Source organism: Lontra canadensis, unplaced genomic scaffold, assembly GCF_010015895.1.
Source record: "Lontra canadensis isolate GAN:19392208 unplaced genomic scaffold, GSC_riverotter_1.0 scaffold54, whole genome shotgun sequence".
NCBI classification, from domain to species: Eukaryota; Metazoa; Chordata; class Mammalia; order Carnivora; family Mustelidae; genus Lontra; species Lontra canadensis.
The window spans coordinates 3,450,989-3,476,148 of NW_022631048.1; the positions used below are offsets into that span (position 1 = coordinate 3,450,989).

Below are 25,160 nucleotides of genomic sequence, written 5' to 3' on the forward strand. Positions count from 1 at the left end.
GGCTGCGTAAAACATGGTCCAACAGAGCATGATCTGCGGTGGGGGCCACGGGGAGCACAACGGAACCCAGAGAAACCAAACCAAACCAAAGTGTGTCGTGTGAACACATAGATGTCCCAGGAGAAAAAGGGTAGAATACTGAACTTAGAGACAAATCTACTCGTAGCAAAAAAGTATTCTTAGCACAAGCCACACCTGAATTTAGTGAAAACACCTAGCTCTATCTGGCATCATTAAGAAGTTTAAAAAAAAGGGGCACCTGGGTGGCTCAGTGGGTTAAAGCCTCTGCCTTCAGCTCAGGTCATGATCCCAGGGTCCTAGGATCAAGCCCCACATCGGGCTCTCCGCTCAGTGGGGAGCCTGCTTCCTCCTCTCTCTCTCTGCCTGCCTCTCTGCCTACTTGTGATCTGTCTGTCAAATAAATAAATAAATAAATAAATCTTAAAAAAAAAAGTTTAAAAAAAAAAAGACAAAATACAGAAATATCCTCCTATAGAAGAGAACACAAGATAATACACTTTTGCTACGTACAAAACAGAAAGAGGATTCCCTGACTTCATGGTCATGCCCCAACACTGTCCTATGGAAGGGCCACAAGACGTCTCTGTATGCAAAGGCTTAGATGAGTCTTGGGATGAGAAAGAATGTATTTTGTTTATTCTAGCTTTTCACTGGGCACCTGTCAGTATCACACAAAACTAGTTTCTGCAGAACATGGGTTAAGAGAAAATAAAATTTTCTCCCCCACATATTTTATTCATTTGAATTGTTACTAATACAGAAAGGCAGATTTTTTTTAAGTTTTTGCTGTTGATAAAAAGATAAACAAACAAACAAACAAATAAATAAAATCCTGAGGCAGGAAAAGCCATTGCATGAGAGGACAAAACACCAAAATCAGCTGGACACAAAGAGCAAAGTACGAGATGGCTGAAAAAGGCAAAAAGTGTTACAAAAATGTTATAAAGTGTTATAAAAGTAAAAATATGTAACAATAAGCAGGTGACTTAAGCCACAAAATTAATAATTGTTTAATAATGGAGTCTATAAGCCCTAATTAAATTGATAAAGGTGCAAGAGAAGAAAGAAGAGGAAAATAATCTTTAAGATGATAAATTACTTGTCCTGTAAAGTAACATGCATGTAGGTTTTTGATATCAATTTTTTGGTAATTAGAAATCATGAATTTACTTATGTATTTAAGAAACATATTGGCAAACGTACTAATATTTAAGACATTATATTTACTTTCAAATTGGCCATGGTAAAAATAAGGAAAATATGGCAAAACACACACACGCATGCACACACACACACACACACACACACACCCACAAAAAGAAAAAAGAAAAAGCACACAAAAACTCACATTCAAAATAAATGTCTCCAGTGGACCCACTATAGACAAAATCCCTTAGATGATTATAAACGGAACCATAAACCTTAAGAGGAGGTCACCAGAAACAACAATATAAAGAATTGCTAAAAATAAAAATAAATGGATAGGCTTATTAGTGATAGTAATCTTGATATTAAACAAATTAGACTTTAGGACAAAGAGGTTTAAATGGAGGAAAGGGAGTTGTCTTCTCTTGATGAAATTTAAATTGATAATAATTATTATATAATAATTTGCATATTATTATATAGTAATTTTTATAATCCTTAAAGAAAAGCAACATGTCTCTCTACCAAATGACAGAGCATCAAAATACATAAGTCAAAACCTGTTAAAATTATGAGGAACATAGCTAGAAACATCACCACCTGAGACTTAACACATCAGCGTACTGGCCGATCCCAGAGTAAGTAGACAAAGAAACAGGTAGAGGCAGATCGGCAATAACATCATCAGAAAGGCTGAATGAACGAATAAATCTCGCCTCAGAATCTTGCTTTGCACAGAACGTTTAAGGAACTGAATGGAGAGCACACCACAAAAATAACCTCATTAAAGGCAGAGACTGCACATCCAAATCCCTGTTATGTATAAAACTATGAAGTGACACAAGCTTAAATGTACTAATAAACATACAAAATCCCACGCCCAGGGGCATAAGTCACAACATCCTCGTTAGCCCACTTAGGAAGAGGCCAGGCTGCCCCTACTACTTACTGGCAACGTGACCAGGGACAAGTCTTGTTCACAGGTCATCTCCAGAACCCAGGACGGCACCTGACTTATAGCAGCAGGTCAAACGTATTTGTTGTGAAATATCAAATATTTGGGCGCCTGGGTGGCTCAGTCATTAGGCATCTGCTTTCTGCTCAGGTCATGATCCGAGGGTCCCGGGATCGAGCCCTGCATCAGGCTCCCTGCTAGGTGGGAAGCCTGCTTCTCCCTCTCTCACTCCCCGCTTATGTTCCCTCTCTTGCTCTCTCTCTGCCAAATAAATAAATATAATCTCTAAAAAAAAAAAAATCAAATATTTGATTCTGAAATATGAAAAGACTGTTAAAACTTAGGAGACAGAGTCAAAGTGAATTCAAGTTAATGCTGACGTCTTAAAGTGCATGTGTTATTTAAAAAAAAAATAAAATGAACATTTCATTCCAGAAGTCATATGAGAAGAAAGCAAAAATCAGTCCAAGAATAGCATGATAAAGAAAAACATTTAGGGGCACCTGGGTGCCTCAGTCGTTAAGCGTCTGCCTTCGGCTCTGGTCATGATCTCAGGATCCTGGGACTGAGCCCCAGGATCTGGCTCCCTGCTCAGTGGGGCGTTTGCTTCTCCCTCTGCCCTTCCCCCACTCCTTCTCTCTCTCTCATCCTTTCTCTCTCAAATAAATGAAATCTTTAAATTTTTTTTAATCTAAAAAAAAAAAAGACAAAATGCAACATAATAGAATTAGTAACTAATTCCAGAAATGCATTTTTGAGGAAAAAAAAAATTAAAATAAAAAGAGAAACCACGAACGTGCCCATGCAGCTGGGGGACAATACGAATGACAGAAAATCAAATCAAATAAAGGTGACACAACTAAGCACACAGAGGGCACTTATAAAAGAGCTGAGGTAACCACAGCCGGATAACACGACACTGAAAATCTCCAGGAAATGGGTAAATTTCTAGAAAAAATCAAAATAACTCAAATTAACTGGGAAAGTTGAAAATCCAAATATGCCCCAAACCATAAGAAGAACTTTTAAAAAGTTGTGAAAGAATTTTATTCTCAGAAGACTCTAGACCCATAAAGTTTTATGGGACCATTTTTTTTTTACTTAAGTCAATCATTTTTTAAATTATTATTATTTTTAATTAACATATAATGTATGTTCTAGGGGTACAGGTCTGTGAATCCTCAGTCTTACACAATTCACAGCACTCACCATAGCACATACCCTCCCCAGTGTCCATCACCCAGCCACCCTATCCCTCCCCCCACCAACTGAGCAACCCTCAGTTTGTTTCCTGAGGTTAATAATCTCTTATGGTTTCTCTTTTATGGGGCTATTATTTAAAATATCCAGGGACTAGATTATTATGCTGTGGAAGGAACAGTGGAGGCAGAAATGATAGAAATAACTTTGAACATTTAAAAAAAAGAGTCTGGCATAACTCTGATACCAAAGCAGCACAAAAAAGAAACAAAGGTATAAATCTCAGTGATAAAAATATGGAAATAATAAACCAGAATGAACTGACCACTAACATATTTGATAACTTGGCTGGAAACTTCTAGGGTGACCAAGAAATATATCATAGCACGAGGCAAGTTCCTTAGGTAGCAAGAGGGTAATCAAGTAACTAACATAAAAATCTTTTAAGATAATATTCTTAGAAATGTAGAATAGACAGATGGGCACGTCATTCACATGTCCAAATTTTACCCATCTTACATGAATTACACAGATTAAACGCATTCTCATGGAAACCAGATACAAAAGAAGGGTTGTGGCTACCAGCAGAATTATCTAACACTATCTCAAGAAATTTATCCAATGCAGTGAGACAGAAACAAAATCTCTCTCTTTTAGAAAGAAGACAAAATCATTATTACTGGCAGATGACAGGAGTCTGTTAGATAAGAACCATCAAGAACATGCAGGAGGTTAACCGCACACGAAATAAATGTGAGCAAACACAAAACCCCAGCACTGTTCCTATTAAAAGCAACAGCTAACTGGGGGAAAAAACGTGGGGACCAATTTTCATATCCAAGAATGGGCAAGAAGAGAAATGCAAGGTGATCATAAGAAAAAAAAAATACGAAGTTAGAAAGCTCAGATATAGGGGCACCTGACTGGTTTGGTTGGTAAAGAATGTGACTCTTGATCTCAGGGTTGTGAGTTCAAGCCCCAGTTGGGTGTAGAGATTACTTAAAAAAAAAAAAAGAAAAAGAAAGCTCAGATATAAAACCTATACCCCATTATCACATGGGAAAACTGAATTTTTAGAGAACACAGATTCTTTTCAATTTAATGTTTTAATGAAATCCCGGGCCAAATTCCAGTGGCATATTCTTTTAAATGGAGTCAGAATCATCCCGAAGTTCATCTGTTTAACGCCATTCCTTCATTATAGAGATTATATTTGAAAAAGAAGAATCCAAAATAGGAATGAAGAACTTTACACAAAGGTGTTTATTATTTCTGATCATGAAGGAAAAAAAAAAAACATCGGGGAAACCCCTAACTATCACACAATGGCAATGAGGTCATAGGTCGAAAATAAGATCCAAAATGTAAATTCACACACTGGTGCGCTCAGTATGTTCTCTGCTGTAAAAAATACTGTAACAAGAGAGAAACTCAGTAAAAATTTTAATGAAAGTTGCCTTTGGTTTTCTTTCTTTTAAAGGCATTTTGGATTATTTTGGGGTTTTTAAGTTATCTGCACATCAATGGTTCTGTGTCACTTTAGGGTTCTTCTTTACTTTCCCCCATCTACAGCTGAGGCGGTACGTGTAGTCCCCTCACTTTAGAACTTTGAAGTCTATATTAAGGAAGGACGGAGAGATGGATGTATGGGTAGAGAAGTCTTGACCTACTTAAAAAGTATTCACCACCCTGAATTCTCACACACACACACACACACACACACACACACACACACACACACATATTTTATAGCCTTCGGGTTAAGGAGAAAACCAGTCCTCATTCATTCAACAACATGTACAGAATACCTACTATGTGTTGGGACAGTCTTGGCCTTGGGAGTGCAGCAAAGAATAAAAGTTTCTAAGTTCATGGTGCTCACGGCTTTGTGGTAGAAGGCAGACAGTATGATGTTTAAGAAAATAATGTTTTCCACTGTGAAATGTGTAAAAAATTAAAAAGCAGGATAAAGGGAGTGATGCCAAGTGTGCAAATGTCATTGTCCGCAGGCAGGTCAGGGGAGACCTCTCCGATGTGATGGGAACTTGGGCAGAAGCCTGGAGGAAGGTCTGTGGATTCTATGAGAAGATAGATCAAAGCAGTGGGAATGACAAGTGCAAAGGTCCTGGGGAGGGCATGTCCTTGGCGTATGAGTAATAGTAAAAGAGGCCCATGGGGCTGGAAAGGATATGGAAGAGAAACAGTATTGGGTCTGTGAAAATTAACAGGAAGGGCCATTATACACTACATTAATTGCATACATTTAATTACCCCCCAAAACCCTTTTAAATTTTATATTGCGTTGCAATTAAAAAATTTGGAAAGAAACTTCCAGCATGTTGGAACCAACTGACTCTTTGAGTTTAAATGCATCTATAGAGGCCAGCAGTTTTATAGCCTTTTATGAGCACAGACAAAGCACTTAATCCCAAGGGCCAAATTACAGGTTTGAAAAACCTCATGAAGTGTGGTGGGATGGAGATTTCCAGGGAGGCTCCGGAGCTTTGAAAACAAAATAAAATGCTGGAGACCTAAGACCTCGTCATCCTCTGTGATTATTCACTGTATTAATAAGCCCTTAGAGAGGGGCCATCAGGGGCCCACACTGCCCTGCTTGTTCCTGTGACAAAACACACAGGCATCCACGGAGCCTAAGGGCCAACGAGTGCCCCCAAGGAGAGGCACTTCCAAATTCCCCAGAGCCCAGGCTGGGGGCAGCGCCCACCTTTGCTCGCCGCTAGTGGGAAGAGGCTGACACCCAGCCCTGGAGAAAGCCCACATACCATCAAGTGCCTCCTTTCATCCCTTATTCAGACAATGTCCCTCTTGGCTCTGCCACAGCCCAAGGAATCCGCTGCCAGGTTTGGGCGGGGGTGGGGGGTGCGCGGGGCACAGGAGTTAAAGGCAAAGGCCATTTATTTTACTACATCCCTGTTTGCTGCTCAGTTTCTCTTTCCTTCTTGAACTCATTTCTAGTCTTCAGAGTCCAAAGTCAACTGGCGGTGAGAGGAGCTGAGGAGGGGAAGCGGGGGAGGAGGGAATTCGGGAGGCAGTGTGTGGGGGAGGGGATGGAGAACTCAAATCACTGCCTCCTGGAAGCCCCCAGTTCAGCACAGACTCTACAGTCGAAGTGAGGCTACAGTTCTGAGAGCCAAACTGAAGGCACGTTTTCTACCCCTGGAAACCGAGTTGTTTGCCCACTATGTCTTGTTGGAACGTGCCACCCTTCAGAAGGTAGCAAATAGCTAAGATTTTCTAAGCGATGTAAGGGACGGGAGCCGCTAACCACACAGTCCAAGCGGGCCCCTGCTGGCATGCCCTACTCCAGACAGCCTGCGAGGCCAGGGCTTTCTGCACACACAGGAATTACCTGGGAACTTGTCAGAACTGCAGGTTCCCAGGTTCCCCCAGTTCTAGGGTGAGGCCCAGGATACCATGACTGATGCTGTCTTGGGCCACCAAGGGGACACCCACTCCGATGGGCCGTAAGCAGATGACCCGAGCCCCCTGGGGAAGACTCAGGAAGGGCAGCAAGAATTCACCTCTTCAGGGTTTTTCCAGGCAAAGGAGGGAATATGCAAGGCATCCAACGAAATGAAAACACGGACTAGATCCTCTAACAAGGAAAGAACCCCAGAAAGGACCTGCAGGACCCGTGGAAGCTGATCGCTGAGTGGTTCAGGTGTGAGACCTGGCAGACCTCTGCTTCTCTGATAAAGCACTCAGGGCCACTGCTAAACCAGCTAAGCACACGGCTCATTCAGCAGACAGAATTTATTTCTGCAGCAAGACTTCCGATCTCCGCTGGGCACAGCCTTCTCATTGCACTGCAGACCAGTGCCGTCTGTGAGCGCACTCTGGGAGATGCTGCCTCAGAGGGCCTGTGCTGGCCTCTTCCAGCGAAATAACCTCCCCCGAGGGGCGAGGAGTCGGAGCGACCTGGCACCCACCCTCCCTTCTGGACCACACTTGGGATGCTGGGATTCTGGGATCCCCCCGCCAATCAGAATCCAGGCCTCCTGTCAGTGCCTGGACGGATGCTCTTGGGGCTCCTCTTTGTGAAGACGAACAAGACCCTCACCTAAAGTACACGTGGTCTTTGGGCCCAGGACTCATGGCTGGGGGGTCAGGACACGCAGGCACACATCTCCACACCTCCTCAGGGCAGACCTGGGAGGATAAGGGGGAAGGCAGGACATAGCCATCTCATGGGCCACTACCCCGGTACAGGACTCAGCGAAACCCGAGAATTCTCTATTAACTCTGGCCTTCTCAGCTGTTCTGCAGGTATATTACATAATACCAAGTATAAAATGTTCAACAGCTCACTAAGCTTGACTTACAGCTTGTAAATATTTAGATAAACAATATGTGAGCCTCTATACTTTTGCAGATATTAGGGGACAGGCCTAACATGACCCCATAGGGACTAAAACTCCAGGTTTTGGCAGCCTGGGTCAGTGAGGTCATTCCCACAGGGGACTGTGCTATTCCAAAGGAAACCTCTCTCTCTTCAAGTGGACCAGACGCACAGCCCTGGACTCCGCAGCAAAGACGTTACTGAACCCAAATTACCAGACCCCTAAAGGACGTGGCCAAAGAAACAATGGTCATGTGTCCTTTAAAATTCTTTTTCAGTCCTTGTGGGTAAAGCACTATTCATTCTTATTTGTTCTTTTTACTCGTTTCTCAATTCCTCAACATTTTTCGGGAGCAGCGATGCTGTCCTGTCACTTCTCAGGGGACAGGGTAGTGGCTGGTCCCACACGTAGCAGATGTGGCTCCACCAGATGTCCTGGGCTCAGCAGATCCCTCAGAGCAAAGCAGTCATTCCTTACACAGGAAATGAAGGGTGGGTGACCTACCAGCAAATCACCGACATCACCCCAGAAATCTCAGCTCAGCCCAGAACACCAGGAGATGCAGGGAAATGAATTCTCAAAGTAGTGATGCTAGGGAAAGAAACTTAAAAAGAAAAAGAAAAAAAGCAGGAAAGAAGAGAGGAGAAAAGAAGAAACCGACAAGAGCTACTTGCTGCTACAGAAGAGGGAGATCGAGGAAACGTGGGAAGGTTGAAAGTGTATTCCGTGATCTCTAACACGTGGGAAATAATTGCAAAATTCTTGGTTGGGACTACGCATAGGAATGCAGCCTGGGAGAAACTGGTGCAAAACCCCGGATAATCACGCTGTTTTACGTCCTTCAAATTGCAAAAAGATATATGCCATAGACCCACGGCCCGGGCCCGAGCGAGAGAGCTGAAGTGTTTTTTGAGGAAAATAGTCCTTTTCTAGTATCCAAAAGTATTTGATTACTTACCTGTCAATCAGGTTAGCACTAAAAGCTTTATCTGGCAGTATCTCAGAAAAAAACGTAAGTGATTTATAGATAGATGAGCGATCACGGTAAAACAGACTGATTTCTGCAGAAAATTCCAAAGGGGAATCTTCGTATATGAATAACCACATCAAAATAACATGAGGAAAGGACCCCAGAAACCCAAGAAGTTTCTGGGTTCCAGACAGCTCCAGCATACAAGGAAGCCCTCTTGTCTCTCAAACCCAAATTCTCATCCCAAGTTTGTCATCTGGGGAACTTTTCAAATGGCGCATCAGTTGAGTTCATTTTACTCATTAGTAATACGTTTTGTAAGAAAAAACCAATAAGGAAGTTAAAGCTTGGACTAGAGAGGAAATACTGTCAGGAACACACAAAAAATGGAGATGATTTTATTAATTATTCTTAGTTAAGCCCAAATGCCAACCTGCCCTCCTCTGAACACAGCACGTAAATGGTTTCAAGAAGCCTCTGTAGTAAAAGGATTTCTCTCAGTTTTGAGGGGGACTCGGGTTCCTCGAGTCCAGAACCCACTGGAAGTTCCAAGGTACCTGTGACATCCCGCACCCTGAACTGTCCTGTTAAATTCCTGACTGTCCCGTTCAGGGACTGCTTCTCTCCTGGGGCAGCACTGGGTCCAGCCCTCACTGTCAAATCAGTTTTCCTCACACTGAACACAGATCTGTTTCCCTGTGGCTTCCATGCTGTGGCCCTCGGTCTGATCCAAAAACAAGTCAGATCGACCCTCCACAAAACACACCCTCAAATGTGTGAAGATGGTTATCCTGCCCCTGGCTCTTTCTGCCCACCAGAAAACCCCAGATCGCTCTCCCATGGTTCTATCAACCACCCTTAGAAGGCACATTTGAATCTTCTTCTGCTCGATCCAATGACAATAAATCTGTGTATCCTGAGAACACAGAACACTGGGCCAAGTGGTGTTTTCCAGAAAGAGTCTGAACATGAGTGTAATAGAAGGTACTTCTGTTTTGTAGTTGAGAATCCCATTAGCGAGTTTTGGCGGCAAATCTCAGTGCCTAGTCAAAGTGAATTTATAGTCAATTAAAGGCTTATGTTATTATCATAATTTTTAATCTCCTTGGAGCTATTTCAGTATTTTGATTTTTCAAGATCCTTGAGGACCCTGATTCAGTCATTAACTAGATTTGAAAATTCCTTGTAAACATCTTTGATGATAACTGTGCTCAGTGACTTCCTCCTGCCTGGAAACAAACAAACACCAAATTGTTAAGTAAAACACGGCCGGGGGCCAAGCCCAGCAGCAGCCTGCTTCTAGAAACAGCTCCCTTGGCCAATGTCCAGCCATCCCTTATCACCCATCCAAGGACTCTGTCTCCTAACTGCTATTCAGCACATCACTTTCTGGCTTGGCCTAAGTTGTTTTGCTGACGTCCCAGTGTACTGCATTTTCCTGATCAATCAGTCTAACAATATCGTCAAAGAGCATCGCTTCTTCTGGAACCGACTCACTGTGCTCCACCTCTAATTTTCAGAGTGCAGACTGACACTCCCCACCGTCACCTTCCAGTGCCTCATCCATTTTCCATGATGGCTCCCAGTGTCTGATCCTGGTTGGGGTTACCTGCGTCAGGAACCTCAGCCCTGGCGGGCTGGAGAAGCCCATCTGCCTGGGAGGTTCTGGCCTGATGGGCCACGGTCTTGTTTCCCATTTCAGTAGGAAAGGCCCTCTACTTTGTTGGCTTTCTGTCTCTGTTCTGCAAGGGGAGCCCTAAGGACAGGCTTTGGTCACATCTCTGCTGCACCCTCAGGTCCTTGTCCCAAGGGCACGCTCATTCAAACAGAGAACGAAGTAGGAAGGCAGCTGTTCCGTTTTCACTGCCATATGTCACCTGGAAGCCACTGGCTCCAAGGGAACGTGCACCCCCCAGATCTGGCTGCAGCCCATCTGAGGCCACGGGGTATACGTGGGTCCCAAAAGACTGTAAGAGCTCATTCCTGTCTCCATGTATGCACTTTCTTTCCAGCTTTTGTATGTACAATTCAAAAACCCAACTTTATTGAAGAATTCCACTGCAACCCCTATTTTTCATGTTTGTGCTTGCTTGAGAACCCGAGTTGTCATTGCTCAGTCAGCATGGCTTTCTTGAGACCCCAACTGTCTTGCAGTAGCTTCCGCTTCCAAGAGTCTCCTGGTCATTAGCCCAACCCAGCTCGGACAGGCAGTCTGTGTTGTCCCTTCGTAGCTGATACTGCGCTCTGCGCCAGGCACCAAGGACCCGTGAGCAACCACCACCCCAGAGATGTCCCGTCTCGGCCCCTCGGCAGCTGGCAGCGGAGCTAGTAAGCAATAGGGGCCGGTGGCCAGAGAGCCAAGAGCTCCGAGTTTCAGGTTCCAAAGTGTTGCCTCATCCCGGAGCGTCATATAAGCAAGTGATGCACATCCTCTCTAAAACGTAAGACACACGCGTGCTCTGGGTGAGGTCATGAGTTTGATCTTGAGTCCAGATGTTCAGCCCTGGAGCGGCTGACTTTCTCCTCCGTTTTGATAAAGGGATCTTAAGTTTGTGAACTATGGTGGCCGGGGGGCAGGGCAGGGGGTAAATCTCAGGCAGCTTCCCCTTGCAAGAGTGAAATGGAAATAGAGAGGGACAGAGGCAGAGACTGCATGTCTTGGGGAAGGGGTGAGGTGGGCAGAATGGGGGGTTCAAAACATATACATTGAATAGCTATGGAAATCCAAAGACCGAATCTTCGTCATATGCACCGAACAGCCATTTAAAACAAGATGATTGGTGTGTAAATGAACAAATTTGGTGGTACCTGGTTAAAAAAAGGGGGGAGCAAGTAGTGAGTTAGGTCATTTTTAAGACCCTCCCATTAGAAGGAATCCCAATAGTGAGATCCAGCAAGGGACCCCCAAATTCACTACTGTGAGAGGTTTATGTTCATTCTTCTGAAGGGAACATCAGCTGTGTCCCCATTCATCCAAACCACCATTTGGAAGTGAAATTGGGCCAACTTCTTGGTCTGTTTTATTTGTCTAAGCCCATCTGACCTACTGCTTTGATTGTTTAGTCTCTGTGTTTGTCCAAAACAGTCCTACCCTATTTGGGGAAAAGTAATGGTGGATGTATGGGGCTTTTTGCTGAAGGATGCCTGTTGAGCCCACAGATGGCAGTGGCACATGGCACCCTATAGGGAAGCATCCATGAGCAAGTCTGGTCCACAGTTCAAGGACAGGAGGCAAGGCCCTGGCAAGGTGGTGAGGTGCTGGACAAGGGGATGGGAGGTGCGTAGAATGGTGAGTACTTCAGAGAGGCTAATGAGGTAACCGGTGGGACCACCTGGGAAGGCAGATGCTGTACAGCACAACTGAAAACCTGCTGTAGATCTGGCTGCTTCTCAAATATGTTAAACAGAATGACCGTATGACCTAGCAATTCCATTCCTAGAAATATATACCCCCAAAGAAGTGGAAAGAGCATTGAAACAAAACTTATCCATGAATGCCCATAACACCACAATAGCTAGCAGATGGAAACAATCCAAAGGCCCATCAACAGATGCAAGGACAAACCCAGTGTAGCAGAGTCATAGATGGAACACTATTCAGCCATAAAAAAGGAATGAGGCATTGACACATGCTACAACACGGATGAATCCTGAAAATAGCCAGAAACAGAACGTCATATATTTTGGATTCTAATTCTATGAAATGTTCAGAATAGACAAGCAGTCCAAAGAGACAGAAAGCAGCTGAGTGGTTTTCATGGGCTGTGGAGGAGAAAGGAAGGAAAGTGACCGCTTTTAGTGAGTTCAGCTTCCTTTCGGAGTCATGAAAATGTCAAGGAAATACATCGTGGTGATGGTTGCACAAACTGTGAATGTTCTAAATGGTGATTAATTTAATGACCATTAAAATCGTCAACATGAGTATGCCTGGTCTCACCACTTCTATTCCTATAGTACTGGAAGTCTGAGCCACAGCAATTAGGCAAGAAAAAGGAATGAAAGACATCCAATTGAAAGCAGTACAACCGTCTCTGTTTGCAGATTACATGATCTTAAGTATAGAAAACCCTAAAGACACCACACCAAAAAACTGAGAATAAATACATGAATTCTGTAACGTTTCAGAAGACAAAATCAACGTGCACAAATCTGTTGTGTTTCTATACATGACCAATGAACTATCTGAAAAAGAAATCAAGAAAGAAATCCCACTTACAACAGCAGCAGAAATAATTAAATTTCTAGGAATAAATTTAACCAAGGAGACTAAAGACATGTACACCGAAAACGACAGGATATTAATGAAATAAATTAAAGAAGGTATGAATAAAGGAGAGACAGTCCATGTTCTTGGATTGGAAGACTTAGTATTGCTACAACATCCACAGTATCCAAAGTGATCTGCAGATTCAATGTACTTCCTATCCACATTCCAGCGGCCTTTTACATAAAAATAGAAAAAATTAACTCAACATGGATCAAAGACCTGAAACCATAAAACTCCTCAAGGTAAACATACAGTAAAGGCTCCTTGACATTGGCCTTGGCAATGATTGTTTTGGAGTTGACACCAAAAGCACGGGCAACAAAAGCAAAAATAAACACGCGGGACTACATCAATCTAAAAGCCTCTTTCGCACCAGCAAAAGAAAAATAATCAGCAAGATGAAAAGGCAGACTATGAATGGGAGAAAATATTTGCAAACCTCATATCTGATAAGGGGTTAATATCCAAAATAAATAAGGAACTCATAACTCAACTGGGGGAAAAAAAAAAAACAACAAATAATGCAATTATTGAAAAGTAGCCAGAGGATCTAAACAGACATTTTTTCAAAGAAGGCATACAAATGGTCAGCAGGTCCATGACAAGGGGCTTCACATCACTATTATCTGGGGGATGCAAATCCAAACCACAAATGGGATACCATCTCACACCTGTTAGGACGTCTTACAAAGAAGACAAGAGATAACACATGTTGGCAAGAATATGGAAAAAAGGGAACCCTTGTGCCCTGTTGGTGGGAATGTAAATTGGTTCAGCCACTATGGAAAACAGTATGGAGGTTCCTCACATTAGAGACAGAACTCCCATTGGATCCAGCAACCCCTCCTCGGTGTACACATCTGAAGGGAATGAAACCAGTATCTTGAGGATGTATCTGCATTTCCGTGATCATTACAATATTATTCATAATAGTCAAGACATGGAAGCGACCCGGGGTCTGACAACAGACAAGTGGATAAGGAAAACATGGTGTGTGTAATTAACTGACCCTTGAGCAACACAGTAGTTAAGAGTCCTGACACCCAGCACACTTGAAGGTCCATGTGTAACCTCTGACTCCCCAAAACTTAACTATCAATAGCTCACTATTGACCAGAAGCCTCACCAATAACGTAAACAGTCCATTAACACATATTTTGTATGTTATATATATTATATACTGATTCTTATATGAAAGTAAGCTAGAGGAAAGAAAATGTTAGGAAAATCATAAGGAAGAGAAAATACATTCACAGTATTTATTGAAAAAATCCAAATATCAGTGCACCTGTGAAGTTCAAATCTGTGTTGTTCAAGGGCCAGCTCCGTGTGTGTGTGTGTGTGTGTGTGTGTGTGTGCGTGTATTATTCAGCCATAAAAAAAGAAAGACATCTTGCCATTTGTGACAACATGGAGAGACCCTGAAGGGATCATGCTAAGTGAAATTAGATGAAAGAAGGCAAATACAGTAAGTGAAATCCAAGAATAGGAAAAGAAAAGTCAAACTCATGGAAACAGAAACTAGAATGGTGGTTGCCAGGGGCTGGGGGTGGGGAAATGAGGAGATGCTATTGAAAGGGTACAAACTTTGACTGATAAGATGAATCAGTTTGGAGGATCTGTGTATAGCACAGTGACCACAGTTAAGAATACTGGATTGCGTACTTGAAATTTGCCAAGAGAATAGATCTGAAGAGTTCTTGCCACATACCTGAGAAAAGATAACTGTGAGGTAATGGATATGTTAATGAACTTGGTGTTAATCATTAACTTCGTGTTCTACCAAGTCATCACTTTGCATGCTTAGAAAATAAATAATTTCATTCATCAGTTATACCTCAATAAAGCTGGAAAAAAATTGATCAAAAGGTAAATTTCACGTTATGTGCATTCCACCACAGTTTTGGTTTTTTGTTTTTAAGTTGAAAAACCAACCAACAAACGTAAACCAGGCTGTAGCTCAGTGAGGAAACCAGCTGGACCCCTAACCAGGACCACTGGCCGCCCTTTCATTCTCCCTCTGGCCGGAGCTTTCCTGCCTCCCAACAGAAAGAAGAAACCTCAGGAGCTCAAGTGTCAGCGTAATATAAATTACAGCAAGGGATAAAACAGAAACAATGTGATACACGGCTGAGGATCTAAAAGAGGAATGTCTACCATTGTTTGTGATTATGGATCACATCACAATCTAATAGCAATTTTTATTTAATCAATAATTTCCATGCTGAAAAGACAGCCCTGTTACAGAGAATCGACAGGCAGGTACTGATAGCGCCAAGCCTTGTTATTAATCTTTCCTCCACCGGCTTATCAGCCAAACTACTGTAAAAGGCATCTCCAAGATGGATTTTAGAAGCCACCTTTCTCCTCTGGCCCCTTTTCTTCTCCGCTCTCCCATAACATATCACACAGCGTCGACTCTACATTTATTTGGGTAACCTGGGGCTCGAGTGGCGTAAAAAGGCAGTTCGCATTAAGCAATTTCACAAATCAGTGGGACCTCAACCATTACTCAGGGTTGGCCATTATAGGCTAATAAATCATACTTTCCCTTTGAGTTGTCAATCGCCAAAAAGCTTTGTACAACCGTTGGCATCTCTAATTCCGTAAAGGCTTTTCATCTCGAAATAAGATGCTCTAGACTGATAACAAGAATAATCCCCTCTTGATCAAGAAAAAAAAAAAATCTGCATTTTAGCAATTAAAGCTCCTGCCAGAAGCCAAATGGCTTGGTACCGAGACTCCAGCAAAGTTTATCTCCACGGAACATAAGGAGAGTACAGTGAGGCTTGGGTTGTGTTCACTGTAGGATTGCTTTATCTTGTCCCAGGAGCTGTGCCATCACTCACCACAGCAGGACAGGAGAGGAAGGTGTGAGAACTTCTGCCACCTCCTAGAAAAGCCCCTGGGGAGACCTGCGCCTCCTGGACCAGGGCTCTCCTGCCTGTCCTGCAAAGAGCGCTCGACTAAAGCTCCAAGGCAAACATCCCAAGAAACACACGGTGTAGGAAGGTGGCGTGGAGAGAACAGGTGAGACAGAATTGGGCCAGGCACCTAAAGCAGGGCCCTCCCCAGCGCCTTCCGGGCTGGGGGAGGGGAAGCTGACAGATGATGACAATTTTGTTGCCTTAATGATTAGGAAGACATTTTCGGAACCTCAGATTAGGAGGCACACCAAAAACCAAAACAAGGAAAAAAGACAAATGTTAATAATCACAATAAAACTGTGACTAAGAGGGCCCTAAAAATGTGAGTAACACTGTGGCCGGCATCTTCTGTAAGTCATCAGAGATCATTCTCCAGTGACCTTGACCGATCGGTTTTATAGAGACAACAGAGTCTTGGGGCCCTTAGGGAATGAGCCTTGGGCCATGCACACAAGATACAGGGTTCCACGGGCAAAACCACCCTCCAGGTGCTCAGCTGGCTGCCCGGAAGCTGCTGACTGCTCTCCGAAGGGCATCCATGACATCCGCACCAGCCACAAAAATGGTCAGTGTCAAACATCTCCAAACAGTCCCCCCAAGTTTTAAGATCTAACCGAACATACTGCAGAGTCTCACTTCTGGCCCTGCCCCATTTGGGACATTGCTCGGACAGCTGCTGGGGCTCTGCACAGCTCAGCTCTGATCTTCCTAGGGCTCACACAAGGCTCATGCCTTCCTGGCCTTGGAAACACATGATTCTCCTCCCTCCACCTGGACCAGAAGTCAGTTTCCCAGCACACTAGGTAGATCCCATGAAACCATCATGCAGGGTTTTAATCTCACTTCCTGTGGCCCCCTGCCTTCCGGGAGCTTTGGTTCCACATCAGTCACTACTGACCACTCTTCAGCTCCCAAAGCACAGAATGAATCATCCTGTAATTATATTTCTAACCCCACAGAGTGCCAAAAATCCCAGTCTTTTATTTAGGTACTATCATAGATAAAATTCTCCTATAACTTCTGTTTCCATTAACTTCTTCCTGCTGTTTTTTTCCACATGAAAACCCCAACACCTCCCTGCAATGGTCTTTCCCTATTCAAATGGATCTGTTTTTTCAAAACCACCAGAGTTTTCTCTGGTGACTTCTGCAAATTTACTTTACCGGTTTTCCTGCTGTTCTGCTTGTGTCTGGTCCTCCCAATGGCCTTGCCCATATGTTCCCCTTACTCTCAGACATAAAAGATGTATGTATCTGGTCTTGTTCCCTTCTCTGGCTCTGGCCCTGACCCCAACCCCGACCCCAACTCTGGAAGTCTGATAAGGAGGCTTTTTCCTTTTAACACTATGCCTGCAATTTGGGCCTTGGCCACCAGGTGGTGCTGATGAGTCGCACCGGTAAAAACTGGCCCACACAGGTGAGCACGTGCAGCTGAATCGATGACATATATACTTTTAAAAAATTTCCATGAAAAGCCTTTATATTCTTCTAAAATTTTTTGACTAAAAGTCTCCTTAATCTCTCTATTCTTTAATTAGGTTGATTAGGACTCTGTCTCCTCAGTGGGACTCCTTATAGATGAATATATGTATGTATAGTATATATGATCTCATTCTATCCCTACCAAAAAAATTAAAAATAAAACTAAAAAATTAAAAACCCTCTCCACCTTACAGAGGAGAAACTGAGGACCAAAGCTGTAGACTGATTTATTCAGAGTCAGAAATAGTTCTTGGCAGATGTAGGAATCAAAGATATATTCCCTACCCTTCATTCACTGATTAATGCTAGTTTTACTGGTAATTGGCTGGGCTGGGGAAGGGGTGGCTTATATTTAAGGACTTGGCCTCTCTTATAAGGATATGCCACTTATAGCTCTCTTGCCAACGTTAATTGTTCTAGAAATGAAAAAAGAAATCATCTATGGCAGTATTTAGCTAATCCCAGGAAATCCTAAATGTCCCTGAATTTTCAAGAGTCCTTGTATTAGAAAATTGCTTTCTGTTTCTGGAGCTCTGTTTTCTGTCAAAGCAGGAGCCTGATCTCCATGCCTGCCATGATCTCAGAAGCTGAAAGTCTGAGTGACTTCCCTTGGTCTGCAAAAAGAAAAAAGCAGTGATGGAATTCTTCACCAAGACAAAGCACTTGGCTGGGTATAGTCCTTGCTGAGAGGTATTGAGTGCCTAACCTAACAAATGTGACTTTAAAATTAAGCTCTACCAAGTTGTACACACATATTCACACACACACACACACACACACAGGCACCCATATACATTAAATACCCTTTTGTTAGAGACTAACAAGTTCACCTTTTCCTTATAATTTGAAAATTCTACAGCACATTTAAGGAGAAAATTTATCTTTCATCCCAAGGACACGTTTGTTACTGTTTTCCACACTGCATGAGGAAGGAAAGATTTGGGACAGAACAGGGGGCAATTCTGCCCCCCAGAGGACATTTGGCAATGTCAGGAGAAATTTCTCCTTGTTACAAGGGGGTCCGATCCCTCCGGGAACCTAGCGGGCACAGGTCAGCAATGCTGTTAACTGTCTGATAACAACACAAAGGGTGGCACGCATGACAAAGAATTCTCTGCCTCAGTGGGTCCAGGGGGGTTTTGGGTGCTCACCAAGGAGAACTTTCAGAAGGACATCAAGACAAGAGAGCACCAGACAGCGTGAGGCTCTTAATCTCGACACTACGTAAGCGAGAACGAGGAGAGAGCCAGAGTGTAAAGAACAGAGCTGGAGAACCCCCCCCCCAGTCCTTCTCTCTTAGGGGTTCACAGACCAGGGGCCCGATTAACATCTTTATGCAATTATTAATTTCATGGTGACAGGCCAACATTGCCTGAACACGAACCTAAACCAGGTTCTTCGAGGCAAAGTGCATTAATTTAGCAGCTGGCAAATGTCTTCGCACTTTTAGACAAAGAACCACCAACATTTTTTTGAGTATGATTTTTAACGAACTCCCCCAGCTGTTTTGGGAAGTAAATACTATTATTATCCTTATTTCAGAGAGAAGGATGTAATGTGTCTCGGGTAGAGAGCAGCCAGCTCTGTACCCAGGTCTGTCTGCTTCGGAACGGACTGTGTTGTAGCAGGAGAACAGCGGCAAGCCCAAGTAGTCTCTGGGATCAGGTGCTACTGATTCTTCCAAAGTCATGATCACCATCATCACCATCATCACCATCATCACCATCATCATCCTCAAGCCTCCAAAGTCAAACCCTCTGCTTTGCTTTGACCTTAACTCTTCCCACCTGTTTCCCAGAGACCTTTCCCAACACTCCTCACGCACTTCTCCCCTCTTCTAAACCTTCAGTATCTCAACTACACAGTTCCGGGTTCATTATGCCCGGCTCATATGTCATTCACTCTATGCTTTTATGTTTCCTTGTCTCCCCCTTCCGGAGGGTCAGGGCTAAGCTGGCCTTGGCAGTGAGCCCACCACGAAGCTGGCGCAGTGGGCAGCACGCAGGCTGCTCCCGGCTGTCTCCGGGGAGGGGCTGAGCAAATGTCTGATCTGCTGCTGTCCTCTCGTCATACTCCCGAGGCACAGGAAGACACACTGTGCTGGCAAGATCTACAGGCAAGTGTGTTCCCACGCGGTATGCAGCCCGACCCAAAGTGACCGTCATTCCTTCTTGTATAAAGTGGGCCTGCTGAGAACATTCCAGGAGATCTGACCCAAAGCAGCCTTCAGAACCAGTTCCGAGGAAAATCCTCTCCAAGTGGCAGAAAGAGTTACTTGGCTAAAGATTCCGATGAAGTATCCTGGGGAGATGCAATGCAACATTTCTGGGGTACCCCGTGGCAGAACAAGTTTAAGGAAGTAACGAACACATTATCCTGTAAAGTGACATCTCACTGGAAATATTGATTTCTTATTCTTTGTTCAAGGGGTAAGAACCCTCAGTAAAGGGGAAATTTTTATAATTCCATAATTACTCAAGTAATTAATACGCCACCTCCTTGAAGTATTAAATACGATTATTCTGGAGGGCACTTAATCTACAGGGTGCATTGTTAGGGGAAAGATGGCATGTGACTACGTGACTGCCTTCCCCCAAACCCCACCTGGGGGCAGCCATCCATAAGGGACTTTGCATCCCCGCCCCTCCCTGTCCCCGGCTGCAAGGTGGGGGGTGGCACAGGTGGGAGGGGAGGCTCAGTACAGCACCCCACCAGCCAGTACATGGGCACTTGAGAGGAAACCTGTTTGCCATCCCTATCCCGAGGACTATCTAATTCAAATCTTTCACTTGCTTTTGCTAAAACTGAGGTCCAAGGAGGTGAAATGGCTTGGCCAAGACCCATCGATCAGACCTACCCAGGGAAGAACGGTGTGCTGGCCTCCGTCAAGAGCAGGTTCAGCAACAATGAATATAAAATGAGCCTGAGAGCCCACAGGCAGAAACCACAGACCCATCAGTGCCACTCCCCTCCCCTCCCGGACTCAACCTTGCAAAAACAAATACATAAAACAAAGAGAGTCTAGGCGCTCTTCTCAACCCTCTGTCTGTTTCTCATTAGGCCTCCTGCATGCGATCTCCGTTTGGCCTTGGATGTTGGGGAGGGCATTTATTTTCACGGCTGTTTCACAGTATGATAAGTGAGAAAATAACGTTCTGGAGGGTCAGATGTTTCCAGGGAGGTCATCCCAAGGGTCAGGGCGGAGATGACGCTGCCACTCAGAATCCCACTGGCCCCGGGGAGCCCACAGGGCCCTCCGCGCCCCCCACTCAGGCTCTCTCCTTTCCCTACAGAAAGCATTTCTGCAGGTGCAATTCAGTCCCTAACTTTAAAAAGAACGTGACCCTTGAGGCACAATTGTCAAAAGACGGCTTTGAAGTTTGTGCTCCTTAGCCTGCATTTTACATGCAACATTTCCAAATAATTAGAGTAACGAAATTAACTAGCAACTCCACGTAGGGAAAAGAAGATCAAAATCTCCATTCATCCGTTTTACGTTTTATGTGCACACAAAACTAATTTCTGCCTCGTATCTGAGACCCCTATCGCATCTTACGCTCAATTTTCTTTTAGGTAAGGATATACAATGCAACTTCAGCAAAGGGATCAAAATTAGATGGAAAACATTTAAAATGCAAATTTAGGATCATGGTATTAATATGAAAATAATGTCTCCAACTCATCTTAACATCCCCGCGTTTTCGACGGATGCACGAATTCTTCCCAGATTCGATGTGCCTTCTTTACATCTCAATCTCCAGGGTATTACAAAGGAAGCCTTTCGTTTCCATGCTGCTTACGTCCAGAATTTGTTTTTGAACGGCAGCAAAGGTGATTATAACTGTATTCTTCTGATAAAGGCAACACCAGCATGCTTTAGAGATCAAAATTTGCAGCCTATGAAAGCATTGAAAATCTAAGTAGGTGGTTAATCATGCTACAAAAAAGTGAATTTCTGACACCAGGCTTAAAAGATACGAATGGAGCACAGGGACTGAAATGCCAACCCAGTTGAGGTTGAGACTAACATAAACACAACGCAGGTTCTCTGCCCTTTTGGCCTCGCTAGCAGGAGATGCCACCCCCCACCTGCCTAGGGCTCTTTGCAGATTGTTAAAAAACATAATTGGACAATTTCCAGGCCTTAGGAAAGAATATTATATGTGCTAGTTCTAAAACAGAAAGAGGGTTAAGTCCCTGTAACAGAGGATCAAGGAGTACAGTGATCCAGCAAACAGGGGAATGCTAGGGATGGTGGGGATATGGGGTCCCAACACTGACGTTTGCAAGCACCACCAGCCACCAAGCGTTGGTGACCCACACTGAGGTGCACAGTCTTCACATCCATTCCTTCTCCTCTTCTGAAAAAGCCCCTCAGAAAACTCAATGGGGCATATCACTGCATTCAGAAACAACACGTGCAGGTTACATGCAGGTTTCTTGTAGGTTTCGGAGAACCTAGGATGGACTAACTTGGGCACCTGCTGTGCATTGTTTCAGAGGCATCTGACCCTCCCAGAGCCGAAGCTGGGACTGAGTTCTGGGACAGAAGGAATGCAAGCGGGAAATGGGTCTCAGGAAGGTTTGGAAGCCTCTCTCTTGCACACATGAGGTCAGCCCAGAAGACGGAAGCTGAGTTTTTTGTATGCCAAAAAAAAAAAAAAAAAAAAAAAAAGCCATAAGACCAGAAACACATTGAGAACCAATATTCTGCTACTTTCAGAAATAAACTGAAATGTAAGATTTGTGTCTTTTGTAACATACCGTGCACAACAGCAAAGACAGCAAAATGTTCCGTGCACGACAGCAAAAAAAAAAAAAATAATAATAATAATAATAATAATAATAATTTGGAGCTGAAGGAGAAATGTGGACTTTCCACCTCATTTGGAGGTCTTAGACTACATGCTTTCAGGTGCCAAGGGAAGCGAAAGCGTTTGCATCTTGACAAATCAATAATCAGTTCAGTCTTAATCAAAGGTACTTTGAATTTATTTTCATACGGGATCCCCTTCTTACTCTCTTGTTCCATTCTATTTAAACTGACACCAAGAAAAGGACCGAGCGTAACCAAAACCTGGTTAACAAAAGTATAGATCTATCTTCTTAGCTTCCGGGCCTAGAAGTAAATTTACGACAAATTTAATACTAGCTTGAGAGTAACTAAGCCCAATTATAATTACCTTGCTGGGAAGAGAAATTAATTAAACGTCCCCGTGATAAAGACCCCACAGCAAACCCAGAACAAACACGCACCTGGCAGAGGACAGGCGCTTGAAATAAAGGAGAAGAGAAGGGAAAGGCAATGTTTAGCCCATCTGTTGGGACAGTAATGGGACAAGGTAATCTTTTCAAGAGAACACAGAGCGCATTACGCTGGAAATGAGACTACCTGGCGGGCAGAGCCCGCCGAGTCCCTAATTCTCCTCTTCAACTGTGTGATTTGCTAATGTGAAACATATGTCCCCCCCTTTTGCACCAAGTTCAAATGACTCTGGAATTCCAACCGTGCGGCTCAGCGACTGAACCAGAACAAGGGGAGAACTTGTCAGGATTTAAGAGCTTTCAGCAAAGCCCTTCAATCGCTGCCAGCACCCTATTCCACGGAAGGATATCAATTATAGATAGTGACTTGCTTTAGCAGGCGGTCGGGCCTGTCAGACACTAGATAGACAACCATGAAGAATCATGAATCTTTCTATTAACTGTAAGAGGGGGAAAAAGAATGGGTCATGGCTATAAATAAGGCAGAGCTTCAGAATGGTTTAACACCTTGCCTCTTGGTCGCATGTAGCATGAAAATCCAACTAATTCACTAAATGTTGCCTCTCCGAGGACAACCATGGGAAGGGAAACAGTTAAGACTTCCCAATGTCCTAAAAAAAAAAAAAAAAAAAAAAAAGAGTGGGGTTTGCCACTGGTACTTTTTTTCCCCGTGGATGGAAAATAATTAGGTGGATGTGGAGCTAGTCCTTCGATCGACAAAGAGTAAAGTGTCCGTGCTCTCCCAGGCCACTGCCAATGCCACCAGCTATGCCCACGAGGAGGAAGGGACTTAAATGTCACACCAAGTAAGATCTACTTAAACGCACAAATTTGGAATCTCCGCATTCCAGGTAACGAGCAAAAAGGTGGAAAATAAGTGATGCGAACGAGTGTTTTTATGGAGGTTGTTGCAAGGTATAACTTCAACCCACTTCATGTACATAATTTATCCCAGACTAAAATTAATATCATGAAAGTAATACCTTGGATTTTCTCCTAATCCTGACATGAATTCCCTCTAGCTGGTTTGGAATCAAAAATTTCCACCGTATGTGGATTCATTCCAATATTTTATGGTAAGACACACACCACGGTGGTCATTTAGGTCGATAGTTTAAGCAGATTTACCTGAAAACTGCTCAGATCTCTCTACTAAAACAGAGGCATCTCGCCACTGAGATTCAATACACCTTCTAGAGTCACTCTCTCTTAAAAGCTTTCGCGTTAAGTACGCAGCAGGAAGGTTAAAAATGCTTCCTCAAACCTGGTCTCTAATGAGGAACACGATTCCTTTGAATAAGCTCCCTTACCCGGGGAACTATAGTTACAGCCCTCCCTGGAAACTACAATGACTTATCCTCAGAAAAGGCACCACAAGACGGTGTCACCTCTCAGGAGGACATTTTCAAAAGCAAGCAGCTCTGGTAACGTCTCGCTCACGACAGCAGTTCCCATGCAAACGATTCCCCTCACGAAGGTGGTTGTTCCCTCCTCCTATCACTAAGGGTACTCTCGGCACAGTTCACTCTTCGGGAATATCTGTCTACCCTAAAAGAAAAATTCTGAACTTTTTCTTTCTGTCTTTGGTAGGACCGTGTCTGTGGTTTCCATTAAAAGTCAGCAAGAAGAAAGGGCCATTAAGTAAGGCTTGGCTTAAAAATAACTCTCGCATCAAATGAAAGAGAAAGAATCGAATTAGGTTCATGGAAAAATCTGGAAATATACCTTAATTAAAAACATTTGACTTTTCCAGGTTTCTTGCTATGCTGAGAAATCTATAATCCTTCCTACACAATTACAAGGACACATGATTTAAAAAAAAATGGGGGGTGGCGGGGAGACCCTGCTGATGTCATGTTACCGTCTTGCAACATTCTGTACCTAACGGATTGTGAATGCTGGCAAAACCATCTATTTAACACTTGGCCGTGACGGTGATGTGTGGACATATCCCAGAGGAGGAGCCAAGTTGTAGACAACACTGTGGTCGATGAAAGATGGGGGATGTGTCCAGAACTGTAGAATTTTTGTGTTTCAGTGGAACAGGGTTATCAAGAAATATGGATCCTCTAAAATTAGAAGTTACTAGAAAAGAAGAGTGCACGGGGCAAGTGTGAGCAGTGTGCGTGTGTGGGGTGGGTGGCAGAGCATCTCAGATGCTCTCTCAGATCTTCCGTCACAGTAAAAGCAGAAGAACTGGCCACACGTAGCAGAACATCAGTAATGCCTCGATGAGACCCTGTGTTTGTTCACAGGAGTAAGTGAGCCTGTGCCTGTCCCGTCTCGATGATCGAGAGCCCCTTCCATCTCAGTTACTCCCAGTCCCATTGGCTAGGGAGACTCCTCTGGCGTGAAAGAGAGTGCCAAATCAAATGGAGCATTGGCAAAGGAAATATGCCTCATAAGGTACGTGCACATGGGCGTGCGGAGCGCACTGCGTAATTGGAAATAAAACCCATGGGGGCAACACTTCTGGACCTGGTATAGTGAGATGAGGTGTGGATCTGGGCCTGACCATGCTGCAGACATGACACTGAGCACATTTTAAAACACACATCACTTTTTCC

The 25,160-nt window shown here is 43.8% G+C and overlaps 1 protein-coding gene across 1 annotated transcript in view; it reads right to left on the minus strand.

Moving 5' to 3' along the window:
- GLI3 (GLI family zinc finger 3) overlaps positions 1-25,160 on the minus strand; it is a 259,870-nt gene that overhangs the window by 36,222 nt on the left and 198,488 nt on the right.